The 12,842-nt window shown below is 52.7% G+C and overlaps 1 long non-coding RNA gene across 1 annotated transcript; it reads left to right on the top strand.

Moving 5' to 3' along the window:
• The first annotated feature begins 652 nt into the window (after window positions 1-652).
• Window positions 653-9,785, top strand: LOC125633219 (uncharacterized). Its single transcript, XR_007355538.2, has 3 exons — window positions 653-780; window positions 8,282-8,367; window positions 8,955-9,785. It is a non-coding gene; the product is annotated as an uncharacterized LOC125633219 (long non-coding RNA).
• The last annotated feature ends 3,057 nt before the right edge of the window (window positions 9,786-12,842 follow it).

The raw sequence follows: 12,842 nt of genomic DNA, 5'->3' as shown, positions 1-12,842 counted from the left end.
GTCCACCTGGAGGATAACAGCCTACTACCAGCTAATGGAGTTACTCCTTGGCTCAGGTGGTAGAGGTCTGCGCTAAGGGTCTGAAGGTAGCGGGCTCAAGTTCTGCTGAGAGCCCCTGGTAGGGTTGGTTACAGCAGCTGGGGGCCAGGTACCAGGGTGCCCTCAGCCAGCCCCTGGAGGAGTCCCCTGCCCCATGCCCTATTCTGAGCGGGCTGTCGGCCTCTTGCTGCAGCGGGGACTCACGCTGGGATCCTCGTAGCCTGTAGGTAGCGGCTCTGCCAGGTGAGCCTCCCGTGTGAGCTGTCAGGAGCCAGAACGGCTCTGCTCAGGGCCTGCAGAAGTCGCTCTGGGCCGATCGCACAGAAACCCTGTGGCCGAAAGCAGCCGGCGTTGGCGTGTGCTGAGCACTAGGTTGTAGGAGGCCAGGGATGTGCTCAGGCGTGGAGCAGTCAGGACCAAAGGCCAGCGTTTGGGAAGTAGGTATTTCAGCCGCCCTAGGAAAGGCAGGGTGGTGAGCAAAGGAGCGAGCTAATTATTCACTCCGAGGGAAAACAGGCTGGGAGAAACTGGACGAGGCAGAAATAAATCACCGCAGCTTGGAGATATGGGATAGTTAGCACAGCATGAGCATAGGCTGCAATGTGGCCAATAAATACCACAACAGATCCTCCACCCTCCTTCTCGGCCTGCACCGTGCTGCGTGCCAGGACTGCTGGGGCCTTCACGAGATGACACCCCTCATCCTCCGAGCCAAGATCTTCTGCTGGCCCATTTTCTGAGGTCCCTGCTTGGCTCTCCTTAAAGGGGTCTAATTTTTGGAGGGCGGGGGGGATGACAATCAGGGTCTCAAGTCAGGCGTCCAGTGTCCCTGGTCACCTCTGACTGCTCCAGCCCCGTGGCTGAACTAAACAGCCCTGTGGCTGAACTAAAAGAAATTTATCATCTGGCCTCTTCTTCAAAGGGGAAACAAATAGGAATTCTGGGTGCTCAGCAGCAGGCGGATAATCCACCAGCCCTGTATGTCCCCCAAGGGCCCCTGCTTTGTGGGAAGGGGAACATCTAACTGGAGCAGAGGGAGACGTTCCCATACTTGGGACCCTCCTTCCAGAGGATGGGATGATTTAGTTGGGGATTGGTCCTGCTTTGAGCAGGGGGTTGGACTAGATGACCTCCTGAGGTCCCTTCCAACCCTGATATTCTATGATTCTGTGATGTCGTGGTATCCTTTCGCACTGAGGATACCTCTCCAAGGGAGGGAACTCCAGTTATTGGGAAGAGACAGGTAATAGTTACGGGGGATTTGATCATTAGAAACATAGATAGCTGGGTTCGTGATGACTGGGAGAACTGCATGGTGACTTGCCTGCTTGCCTCAGTTTCCAGCTGAGGCCTGTCTCGTCTGCCCGGCCCTTGGGCTGGGAGGACGTCTCCTTTGTCTGATTTTTCTCTGCCTATTGTTCTCCTCTCTGCGAGCTGTGTGTGTGGAAAGAGATGCTGAGATCCGTGGGGGAATGGGGAAGGGTGGCGAGAAGGAAAGGTCATTATGCCGGGCAGTGGCTGACAAGCACAGAGCAGCAATAGGAGAGATGCAGACGATTACTGCGAGAGCGATGGCATCTCTGGGTTGGAGTCTCTGAAATCCCGGCCCCTTGTGTAATTATTCATCCCCAGTCAAACCGAGCACAATATGGGTTCCCCCTTTGTTTTCCAATTTTCCCCTAAATCAGTGGGTTCTGGCCAGCTCTCCCTGATCCTTATAGGGCCCCCATCACAGCAAAGTATTTCAGCCCCTCTCAACCTTTAATGTATTTCTCCTCACAACACCCCTGCATGGCCAGGAGGTACTATAATACCCATTGTAGAGATGGGGAAACTGAGGCACAGAGTGATTAAGAGCTAGAGTCACAAAAGGACATAGGTGTTGTGATGTTGACCACCTCGCAGGGTCCCAGTGGCTGGGCTCCAGCCTGAGCTGGGAAGTCTACACTGTAATTAAACAGCCTTGCAGCCTGAGCCGAGTGAGCTCGTCAGCTGGCACAGGCCAGCTGCAGGTTTTAATTGCAGTGTAGACATACCGGCCATCTGCCCAGTGCGGGTGGGCGTGTTAATTACCATCTCATGGCTGCTCAGCGACCTGTGTGAAATGCGTGGGTGGTCTCAGTCATTTTTCAATCTGGCAAACCCCATGAATAGTCTTCTCAGCTACCTAGGGCTGAGTGAGCACAGAACTCAAAACCACAGTCTCCCTGCCAGGTAATGGCTGAAGGACGTTGATAAGGGATGATGGTATGTATGGAAATATCCCACTGCTTCCACCTATGCTCTGTGAGCAGAGCATATTGGTCACCAGCCTTCACCTTGTTTGGCAACAGTAAGTTCACTTCTAAGAATCCCAAAGGACCCGCGGCAGAGCTGAGAATCTGCAGCAGCTGAGTCTGCCCAGAACGCCTTTGGCAATGTGGGAAGAGGACGAACCATGCACTAGTTCACTCACCGATACATTGGAATGTACCAACCAGCCTCTGTTAACCGGCTAATTCGCTAGGTCGCACTTTGCCCTCGGCCTGGGGATGAAGCTGTGGAATAGGCCGTGGGCACGTTGTGCAGCTTTTAATGACCTTTGGTCCTGCCCAGCTGGCGTGTTGAATCAAAGCTGCTGATCTGTTACAGAGGCCGATGTTCCGATGGTCGCCCAGCCTTGCATTCAAGGGTCACAGACACGGCTGCATTTTATGCCGCTGGACCAAAGCTTGCTGCGGTCTGATAACAGGAGCATGAATTAACGGAGCTGCAGGAACTCAGCCTGAATGTGTCACTTGGACAGGGGCGGTACCCAGAATTATTCACTTCTTCGCACCAAACGCGGCTAAGAAAATGTCTCTGGGGAATTGGATCAAGGGCATGTTAAATCCCAACCGTTCAAGGAGTTTCCAAGGGCCCCGGGAGAAGATGATGCAGACGCCATTATGCCAAGTAGCAAAAAGCCCCAAGGTCATCAGCGTTAGAGAGAATATGTCGGTTATTAAGGAAATGGGGTAGGCAAAGTATCAGACCTGGGGAACAGGCTCCAGGGCCTTTGGCCTCTACGCCCCTGGTTCAAAAAGGAGCGGGAGCAAGAGTCGATCTCAGCTGGAGTCCGATCTCTGGTAGGAAGTTTTCCAGCTCAGAAAAGCCAGTGTCCCATTGGGCACCATTTTAACGCTTTGTGGGCAGTGCAACGACTGATGAGCTGTGGAGAGTGAACTCCCCTCTCATCCTTAATACGGGAAAGACACGTGGGACTGCTAGATACCAGCAAACCGCCCGGCTCAGCACGAGCTGGCAGCTCCTGGGGATCAGTGACTTCTGAGCAGGTTCTGAAGCTTTATAAAGCAGCTGCCTCCCCACCAGCAGGGATTTGAGCCAGAGCTCAGTGGCGTGTGGGCCAGGGGCTGGTGGCCTGTGATAGACTAGACGATCCGCTGGTCCCTTCTGCCCTGAAACTCTATGACATAAATACATCCCGGCCTGGAGTTAACAAGCAACGTCCTTGCCTCCTGACACACTGTTTCATAACTCCACCTAAAGGATGCCTGGCACGCGCTCCCCAGCCTTGCCTGTGACCGGCCGGCTCTTCTCACAGGGGACCAGCCGGGCACCTCTGCACCCAGCCTGCGAGCAGCTGCAGCTAATTATGAAGTTAATAATAGAGCTGCTAACAGCCAGTCCCCTTTCGCCACCTGCCATTTCTTTGGCCGTAGATCATTTATCAGAGGCCCCCACACGCTTCCTAAAGATCGCCTGGTCCAGATTTATCGTCCCTCCTGCGGTCAGCACTCATTGTCCCGGGGGACGTGATGAATAGTTATGGCTTTTCCTTTCATGAGCTGCATGCATGTGTGTGTGTGGGGGGAGTTCCCTTAGCTCTGCCCCACAGCAGCTGTCTGCCCCCAGAGAACGCTCCCGAGAGCCAGCACTTCCGAGCGGGCTTTTAGACGAGATGGGAACCCCAGGCCTGGAATGCTCCTGGCTATTAACCTACAACCTCCTCTGTTTGCTGGGTCCAGCTCTGACAGCCAGGGGTCTGGGAGAAGGAGGTCCCGGGATACCTCAGCCCAGCTATTCTCAGTGTGTAGCATGGGACAATTGGGGACATTTGTTTTTCTCCTCTTGCAGCACTGACCAGGCGCTGGGGTTTCAGTCACTGTTATTAGTGCCGGTCTCCTGGGAGCTAGGGACGGTTGTTATCGTCCTCCGGATGGATTTATTCTCACCACACCCTGTTCACACAGGGAGGCCCAGGGCCAGGTTTGTTAAGGTGTTTACTTGCCTAAAGATGCAGATTTCTTGTGGGATTTTCGCCCAGATCCTCAAATGTAGTTAGGTGCCTAACTCCCATTGGTTACAGTGGGAGTTAGGCACTTTGTAACAGCATGGTTGCCCATGGGCTGGAGAGCCTGAGACTAAGCCAGCCCTGAGGACCAGATGAGCCCCAGCTGAGAGCAGGCAGCGAGTTCCTATCTCTCTGCACGAGGGAGCAGGGAGCTGCCAGGGGGCGGGTGGTGGGGAGAAGTAGCTGTGGGGGGAGGCCGGGTCGTAACCTGGGGGATGCTCAGGAACAGAAACCTGAGACCCTGTATCTGGTGTGAAGATGCAGCAAAGACTGGCTCCTGCAGAGGCGCTGAACTGGGACCCAGCTCTGGCCAAGCGGGATGGGAACCCCCAACTAAGGGGAGAGAGACACTGAACTGGAGGGCCAGAGTGTACCTGAGGACGGAATAATTTGGGCCCCAAATTTTCCCATGGACTGGGTGGAGTCTGTTTGAGGAGCCCTGTGAAGGAGGAAACAAGGGTGGGGCGCTGCGGTGGCACCCCTGGCCATGAGGAGGCGCTGTGGAGATAGTAAGCAGCCGACCTGGTTACATACCTAATTACCATGGAGGATCTGGGGCCTAGGCACTTTTAAACCCAACCAGGCTCCCCCCTGTGCCCCGTTAAACATGGGACTCAGTGGGCGCACACACAGCGGTAACACAGAGCCCACCGGCGCAGCTACCAGGGGTTCTTCACCTGAGTGCTCCTGCCCTCGCGGTGAGCGAAAGGCGTCCATGTGTCATTAACTCTGCCCTGCGGGAGAGGCAGGCTCGCTCCTGATGACTTTGTAATGGAGTTCTAGACTGAATGGAACGAGAAGGCGCCCCTTGTGGAGGGCCTGAGCCCCCCCTCGTGCAGGGAGAGGTCCCCCAAAACGCTCTGTGTTAGCCAATCTCCTGAGCTCCAGTGGGTTAGCCAGGCACTGGCGACTTGCACTCGCTCTGGGTCTCAGTGAGATTTAACCCTTTAAATGATGGCAAAATAAATAGGAATCGTCTGGCTTGTTTCCCCCCATCTCCCATCCAGTCATCTCAGATCACGGGCTGCAGGGGAGTGTGGGTTTGTAATGTTGGTTGCAGAGGGCCGAATTCAGAGCCAGTGGAAATGAGGCAGAAAGTTACACAGCCGGGAGTGGTTGCCAGTGTAATTTTGCAGGCTAAGGACAGGGCTGTAGCAAAGAAAGCAACAACAAGAGGGTGTACGAGGTGTGAGAGAAAGCATACTCTCTGACACTTTCCTTTCGATGCTTCCCATGTTACAACCCCCAGCCTTCTGCCCCCCCACACTTACTGTTGTCTAACTTACACTCCTATTTATGTCAGGTAGCATTGCCTAGTGGTTAGAGCATTGGACTGGTGCTTTGAAGACCTGGGCTCTAGTCCTGGCTCTGCTACTGACTTCCTGTATGATGTTGGGCAAGTCACTTCCCCCTCCCCTTTATCTGTCACCTCAGCCCCTTGGGGCAGGGTCTGTCTGTGCAGCGCCCAACATGACAGGGCCCGTAGGTGCTGTTTTAATTCTGCTAATAAGTGATAGAATTTAGGTGAACAGCCCCAGTAGGGGAGATTTGTTCCCAATTACATCAGATCTGGGTTTGGCCCAGAACTGGTGTAAACTACAGCGCAAAATCTGGCTTAAGTGAGCAATGGGTAGGAGTGAGTCTAGTGGTTAGGACACAGGGCTGGGATTCTGGACTCCTGGGTTCTATTCTTCTGGGATCTTTGGAAAGTCACCTCGTCGCTCTCTGCCTCAGTTTCCCGTTATTTACAAATGGGGGTAATGGCACTTCCCCTCCTAGCAGCACTATGGGAATTAATTCATGTTTACAAAGTGTTTGGCTCCCAGCCCAGCTCCCAGTTCTCGGGGTGGGAGGCTGGCGAGGGCGGGGACATGCTGCTGGGGGCTGTGCTCGCAGTCAGCTTCTACAGAGCTCCGTTCAGAGTTCACCTGTCCATGGCTTTGGCCGGTCACACCCTGATCCCCATCTATTCCCAGTGAAAAAAGCTCACCCCACCGTCACAGGTGGGAATCTCTGCTGAGGAGAGAATCAGGGCTGGAAAAGCAGGCGGCTGTGGATCGGGATTGAGGGGCATCATCAGAGCTGCGTGCGGAGCCCAGGACTGGGATGGCAAGGGAGGGGGCTGTGGGTTGGGGTTGAGGGGCATTGGCAGAGCTGTGTGGGGAGCCCGGGACTGGCCTAGCGGGGGGTTCTGTGGTTGGGAACAGACCTGCACTGGCAGAGCTGGGTGGGAGGGCTCCGGGGTGGCTGCAGGCTGCATTGAGATGGGGGGGCTGCAAATGAGGCTGTCAGTCCCTCAGTTTCACGAGCCCTGGCACATCAAGAGCACACGGTAAAAGCAGCTTGCGGTGATGAGAGCCTGGGCGATACCCCACCTCCCCCAGCCAGGAGGGCTCAGGGACACAGCCATGCCAGTAACCTCAATCCACCGCTTTCCTCGCTCAGAATTACATCCCAGGTTAAGGTCTCCCCATTGCCTGGATTTCCTGCGTCGCGCCCAGTAACAGCCAGTGGCCTGGTGGTCGGCGCGCTGGGGCTGCGGGTCCCTTCCCCCTGCGCTGTCCCAGCACGCTGCGTTCCACCTGGGCTCAGCCAGGGAAGCAGCTCCCTGTTAGCGGAGCCGACCTGCAGGTTACCCCGGTAGCAGGGGATCTCGGATGCTGGCAGGGAAGGTGGACCAGGGGCGTGGGTCCCCTTTCAGCTGGTGTCATATGAACATGCCCCCTCAGTGCCCAGAAGCAGTCAGGGCTCGACCTGTCCCATGCACAAGTCCCACATGCCTGGCACTGGGTCCGTGCCGTGGATTTGGGGAACGGGTGACGTTCCCTGAGATCAGCCTAAGGCCCTGGGAGAGCATCAAAGGGACTGTCTTGAATCGGAGTGTCAGGCCCATGTCTGGACCCCCTGCCCGCCAGCCTGTGATCTCAGCACGGTTTGATATGAATCGGCGGGTGCATTACATTGGCTTGGCACATCCTGATCTGGGACAGCTGGCAATTAACGGCCCTCGTTCTGGGTGTCACATTAATCAATATCGTCTCGAGAGATGTGTCTGGGAAGAACCACAACTAACTGCCGATGACGTTTCTTTGTCTGTGTGCAGCTTAGGAGCTGTCAAGTTTCCTTCCCCACTCTGAACTCTAGGGTACAGATGTGGGGACCTGCATGAAAACCTCCTAAGCTTACTTTCACCAGCTTAGGTTAAAACTTCCCCAAGGTACAAATTAATTTTATCCTTTGCCCCTGGATTTCCACTGCCACCACCAAACTTTGACTGGGTTTACTGGGAAACGTAGTTTGGACACAGCTTTCCCCCCAAAATCCTCCCAACCCTTGCACCCCACTTCCTGGGAAAGGTTTGGTAAAAATCCTCACCAATGTGCATAGGTGACCACAGACCCAAACCCTTGGATCTTAGAACAATGAAAAAGCATTTAGTTTTCTTACAAGAAGACTTTTAATAGACGTAAAGGAATCACCTCTGTAAAATCAGGATGGTAGATACCTTACAGGGTAATTAGATTCAAAACACAGAGAATCCCTCTAGGCAAAACCTTAAGTTACAAAAAAGACACACACACAGGAATAGTCATTCTATTCAGCACAGTTTTTTTCTCAGCCATTTAAAGAAATCATAATCTAACATGCCTAGCTAGATTACTTACTAAAAGTTCTAAGACTCCATTCCTGTTCTGTCCCTGGCAAAAGCAGCGTACAGACAGACCCACAGACCCTTTGTTTCTCTCCCTCCTCCCAGCTTTTGAAAGTATCTTGTCTCCTCATTGGTCATTTTGGTCAGGTGCCAGCGAGGTTACCTTTAGCTTCTTAACCCTTTACAGGTGAGAGGATGTTTTCTCTGGCCAGGAGGGATTTTAAAGGGGTTTACCCTTCCATTTATATTTATGACAGGAGCCGTTTCGGAAGTGGCGGCCGCTGGGGTTATTGGAATGGGGACACACAACACGGGTATCAAACATGGCATCCTGCCCACCCAGGTAAGGCCCGGAGCTGGCGGAACGAGGGCTGGCTGGGGAACCAGAATGCTGTTGGGGGACAAGTTTCAGAATAGGTTTGGTTGAAAACGAGCCCTTTGGGGAGAGAGGGAGACCCCAGGGGGTAGGACGCGCTCACCTGGCCTGTGACAGACCCCGAGTCAAGTGCCGGAGCTGAATCAGGCAGGGCAGGGCCTTGAACCCATAACTAGGCCGGGAAGAGTTTGCCTGGCCCCTTTCAAGTCAGACACAGGATGCTGTTTATCCCCCACTACAAACCATCTCAGAATTCACAGCTCAGGGTCCAGTTCATCTGCCCAGCCCCCAGCCTCCGAGGGAGGAAACTCCCTGAGGCTGCACTGCCCGCAAAGGGGGTCTCTGCTCACGGCCCCCGGCAGATGGCGGGTTTTCCCCGGTGTCAAGTGAGCCGATCCCTTCCTCCCCAGGGCTGGAATATCGCACACACCCCCAACCCCAACCCCAACCCCGTCCTGCCCCCCAGCCCTGCTGCTGCTTTTAGTCCCTGAACAGGGAGAAGTGGGAGGGGTTAGTAACAAACGCTTGGTCCTTTCATGCCCTTCACCTCCCAGTTCCTGGCTCCTCCTCACACCCCCGGAGAGAGGAGAGTCGACATCATTAACCCTAATCTACAGGCGGGGAAATCAGACCCAGCCAGGCGAAGTGAGATGCCCGAGGCCACACAACAAGTGCTGGAAGGCTGGCTCCCGCTCCTGCGCTCCGATCACTAGACCACGCTGCCGCTCCTCACCCCGGTTAGTCCTTGGCCCCCATGGGGCCGCGCTGAGCACTCTGAGAGCAGGAATTGCTTTCTGCTGGAAGTGCCACCAGAGCGTATGATAGGCGCATCGCGTGCCTCTCGCCAGCATGACCATCTGGCAGTTCCAGAAAACTGGAAGAAAGCTAAAGTTCTGCCAATATTTAAGAAGGGTGAACAGGACAACCTGGGTAACTATAGGCTGTCGTTCCAGCATCGATCCCAGGCAAGATAATGGAGTGGCTGTTATGGGACTCAGTTAATAAAGAATTAAAGGAGGGTAATGTAATTAATGCCAATCAACTTGGGTTTATGGAAAATGGATCCTGTCAAACTAAGTTGATATATTTTTTTAATGAGATTGCAAGTTTGGTTGATAAAGGTAACAGTGTTGATGTGATATAGCTAAAGTTCTGTAACATATTTGACTGTGTACCATATGGCATTTGATTAAAAAACTAGAAAGATACAAAATTCACATGGCACACATTCAATAGATTAAAAGCTGGCTAATACGTCTCAACATGTAACTGTAAATGGGGTACTGTCATCTCACAGGTGTGTTTCTAGTAGGGTCCCACAGGGATTGGTTCTTGGCTGTACTCTATTTAACGTTTTTCTTCATGTCCTGGAAAAAAACATAAAATCATCCCTGATAAAGTTTGCAGATGACCAAGAAATTGGAGTGGTCGATAATGAAGAGGACGGGTCACTGATGCAGAGCAATCTGGATTGCTTTGTAAACTGGACTCAAGTAAACAATATGCATTTTAATATGGATAAATATAAGTATGTACATGTGGGAACAAAGACTGCAGGCCATACTTACAGGCTGGGGGACTCTACCCCGGGAAGCAGTGACTCTGACAAAGATTTGGGGGTCCTGGTGGATAATCAGCTGAACATGAACTTCCCGAGTGATGCTGTGGTCAGAAGGGCTAATACGATCCTGGGATGCATAGACAGGGAAGGTAGGAGCAGAGAGGTTATTCCAGCTCTGTTTTTGGCACTGTTGCAACCGCTTCTGGAATCCTGTGTCCAGTTCTGGTGTCAACGATTCAAGAAGGAAGTTGAGTCAGCAGTGTGCCCTTGTTGCCAAGAAGGCCAATGGCATTTTGGGATGTATAAGTAGGGGCATAGCCAGCAGATCGAGGGACGTGATCGTTCCCCTCTATTCGACATTGGTGAGGCCTCATCTGGAGTACTGTGTCCAGTTTTGGGCCCCACACTACAAGAAGGATGTGGATAAATTGGAGAGAGTCCAGCGAAGGGCAACAAAAATGATTAGGGGTCTGGAACACATGAGTTATGAGGAGAGGCTGAGGGAGCTGGGATTGTTTAGCCTGCAGAAGAGAAGAATGAGGGGGGATTTGATAGCTGCTTTCAACTACCTGAAAGGGGGTTCCAAAGAGGATGGCTCTAGACTGTTCTCAATTGTAGCAGATGACAGAACGAGGAGTAATGGTCTCAAGTTGCAGTGGGGGAGGTTTAGATTGGATATTAGGAAAAACTTTTTCACTAAGAGGGTGGTGAAACACTGGAATGCGTTACCTAGGGAGGTGGTGGAATCTCCTTCCTTAGAGGTTTTTAAGGTCAGGCTTGACAAAGCCCTGGCTGGGATGATTTAACTGGGAATTGGTCCTGCTTCGAGCAGGGGGTTGGACTAGTTGACCTTCAGGGGTCCCTTCCAACCCTGATATTCTATGATTCTATGATACATTGAAGCGGGGTCAGAGAAGAGTCACGAGAATGATTAAAGGATTAGAAAACGTGCCGGATAGTGGTAGCTCAATCTATGTATCTCAACAAAGAGACGGTCAAAGGGTGAGTTGATCACAGTCTATAAGTATCTACATGGGGGAACAAATATGGAATAATGGGCTCTTCAGTCTAGCAGAGAAAAGTCTAACAAGATCCAACGGCTGGAAGTTAAAGTGAGGCAAATTCAGAGTGGAAATAAAGTGTAAATTTTTAATGGTGACAGTAATTAACCATGAAAACAATTTATGAAGGGCTGGATTCTCCATCATGGACAATGTTTCAGTCACGTTTGATGTGTTTCTAAAAGCTCTGCTCTAGGAATTTTTGGGGGACGTTCTCTGGCCTGGTTTACACAGGGGGTCAGTCTAGATGATCGCAATGGTCCTTTGGGATCTGTGGTGCACTCCAGGGATGCTGAGCAAAGAGTTGCACAGGAAATGTTCATGCTGTAAATGGAGGCAGCTTGAGGCCTGCTCAATAATATGGTCTCAGCAGGGAGTGAATCCTGGCATTGCAGCAGCTAGAGATGGAATGCACCTGGTAGGTCACAATGCAGCACTCATCCCCCAGCCAGGGCAGACATGCCCAGGAGAGGACACATCTGATGTTAGCCTGATTCTGGCCAGGGCACCTTACATAGGATGGATCTGTTTTTACTGTCCCTTTCCAGCCCGTGATCACATGTCCGCCCACCCCTGTGAATCTAAAAGAGCCCTGGCTCTCCAGGTTTGGCACAGCCTCTGGACTCTGGACAGCTTCTCTCTGCAACACAGTGGCACTTGCATTCTCTGGCATCTGCACATGGCGCAGAGGGACACATTGGCCAATCCGTTAGACGCACGCGCGTTTCTGCTGACAGGGATGAATTGTGTTTGAAGTGCAGCTAAGCTCTGGGGGCACAAATGGGAGCAGCTGCCGCTAGGATTCAAAAAAGAACTAGAGCAGTTCATGGAGGATGGGTCCATCAGTGGCTATTAGCCAGGATGGGCAGGGGTGGTGTCCCTAGCCTCTGTTTGCCAGAAGCTGGGAGTAGGTGACAGGGGATGGATCACTAGATGATTCCTTGTTCTGTCCATTCCCTCTGGGGCACCTGGCATTGGCCACCGTCGGCAGACAGGATACTGGGCTAGATGGACCTTTGGTCTGACCCAGTGTGGCCGTTATGATGTTCTTATGAGATTTGAGACCCAGGGAAGTGACGGGGCTGAAGGAGGAACTGCTGTTTCCTATTGTAGTTTAGCTCAAACTAGCTCACACTGCCCTGCCAAGGGACATCAGCCTCTGCCTAGAGGGAGGGGCCCTGTTTTTCAAACGGGAATTAATTTGGGGAAGTCCTATGCAGGATGTCAGACTAGATGATCCCAGTGCTCCCTTCTGGCCTTATCTGTGAGTCTTCTAGGGGCAAGAAAGCAGTTCAACCTCCATGGCCCGTGTCTTCTGAGCCAGCCTACAAGGGGGCCAGTCCAGCTGGTGGCTTTGGGGATATGGCCATCTGGTTACTAGGGACTGGAGCAGGGTGCACTGACTGAATTCACACAGTGGACACCGACCAGCTGTCAGGTGGGAACAGGTTCCACTCACTGCCAAGCCAGGCCAAGGTTCTACGTCCCCTTCACCCTCCAACCCCGTCCCCTACAGTACTTTGGGGGAGTGTCTCAATGCCACTTCTCCTGCCTGCTTCATGGTTTGTCTGGAGGATTATCTGGAGGGCCCCATTGCGCTGGGCACTGCACACGCAGAATGAAAGAGGGTCCTTGCCCCAAAGAGATTACAACCAACAGCCCAAGGGAATCGCTTTCAAACGCTGGTGAACTCCCACTTGACTTGTTCTTTGGTGCATGGGGGACATTAGAGGGTTTTTCTTGCTCTCAGAGAGGTCTCTGATGATTTTCCTCTGCACTCAGATAACTGACACCTGCCTTATTGTAACAATAGTGCATTG

This window comes from Caretta caretta, chromosome 3, assembly GCF_965140235.1.
Source record: "Caretta caretta isolate rCarCar2 chromosome 3, rCarCar1.hap1, whole genome shotgun sequence".
NCBI lineage: Eukaryota > Metazoa > Chordata > Testudines > Cheloniidae > Caretta > Caretta caretta.
The sequence above is the reverse complement of the archived record's forward strand: the minus strand, read 5'-3'. Positions and strand labels throughout refer to the sequence as shown.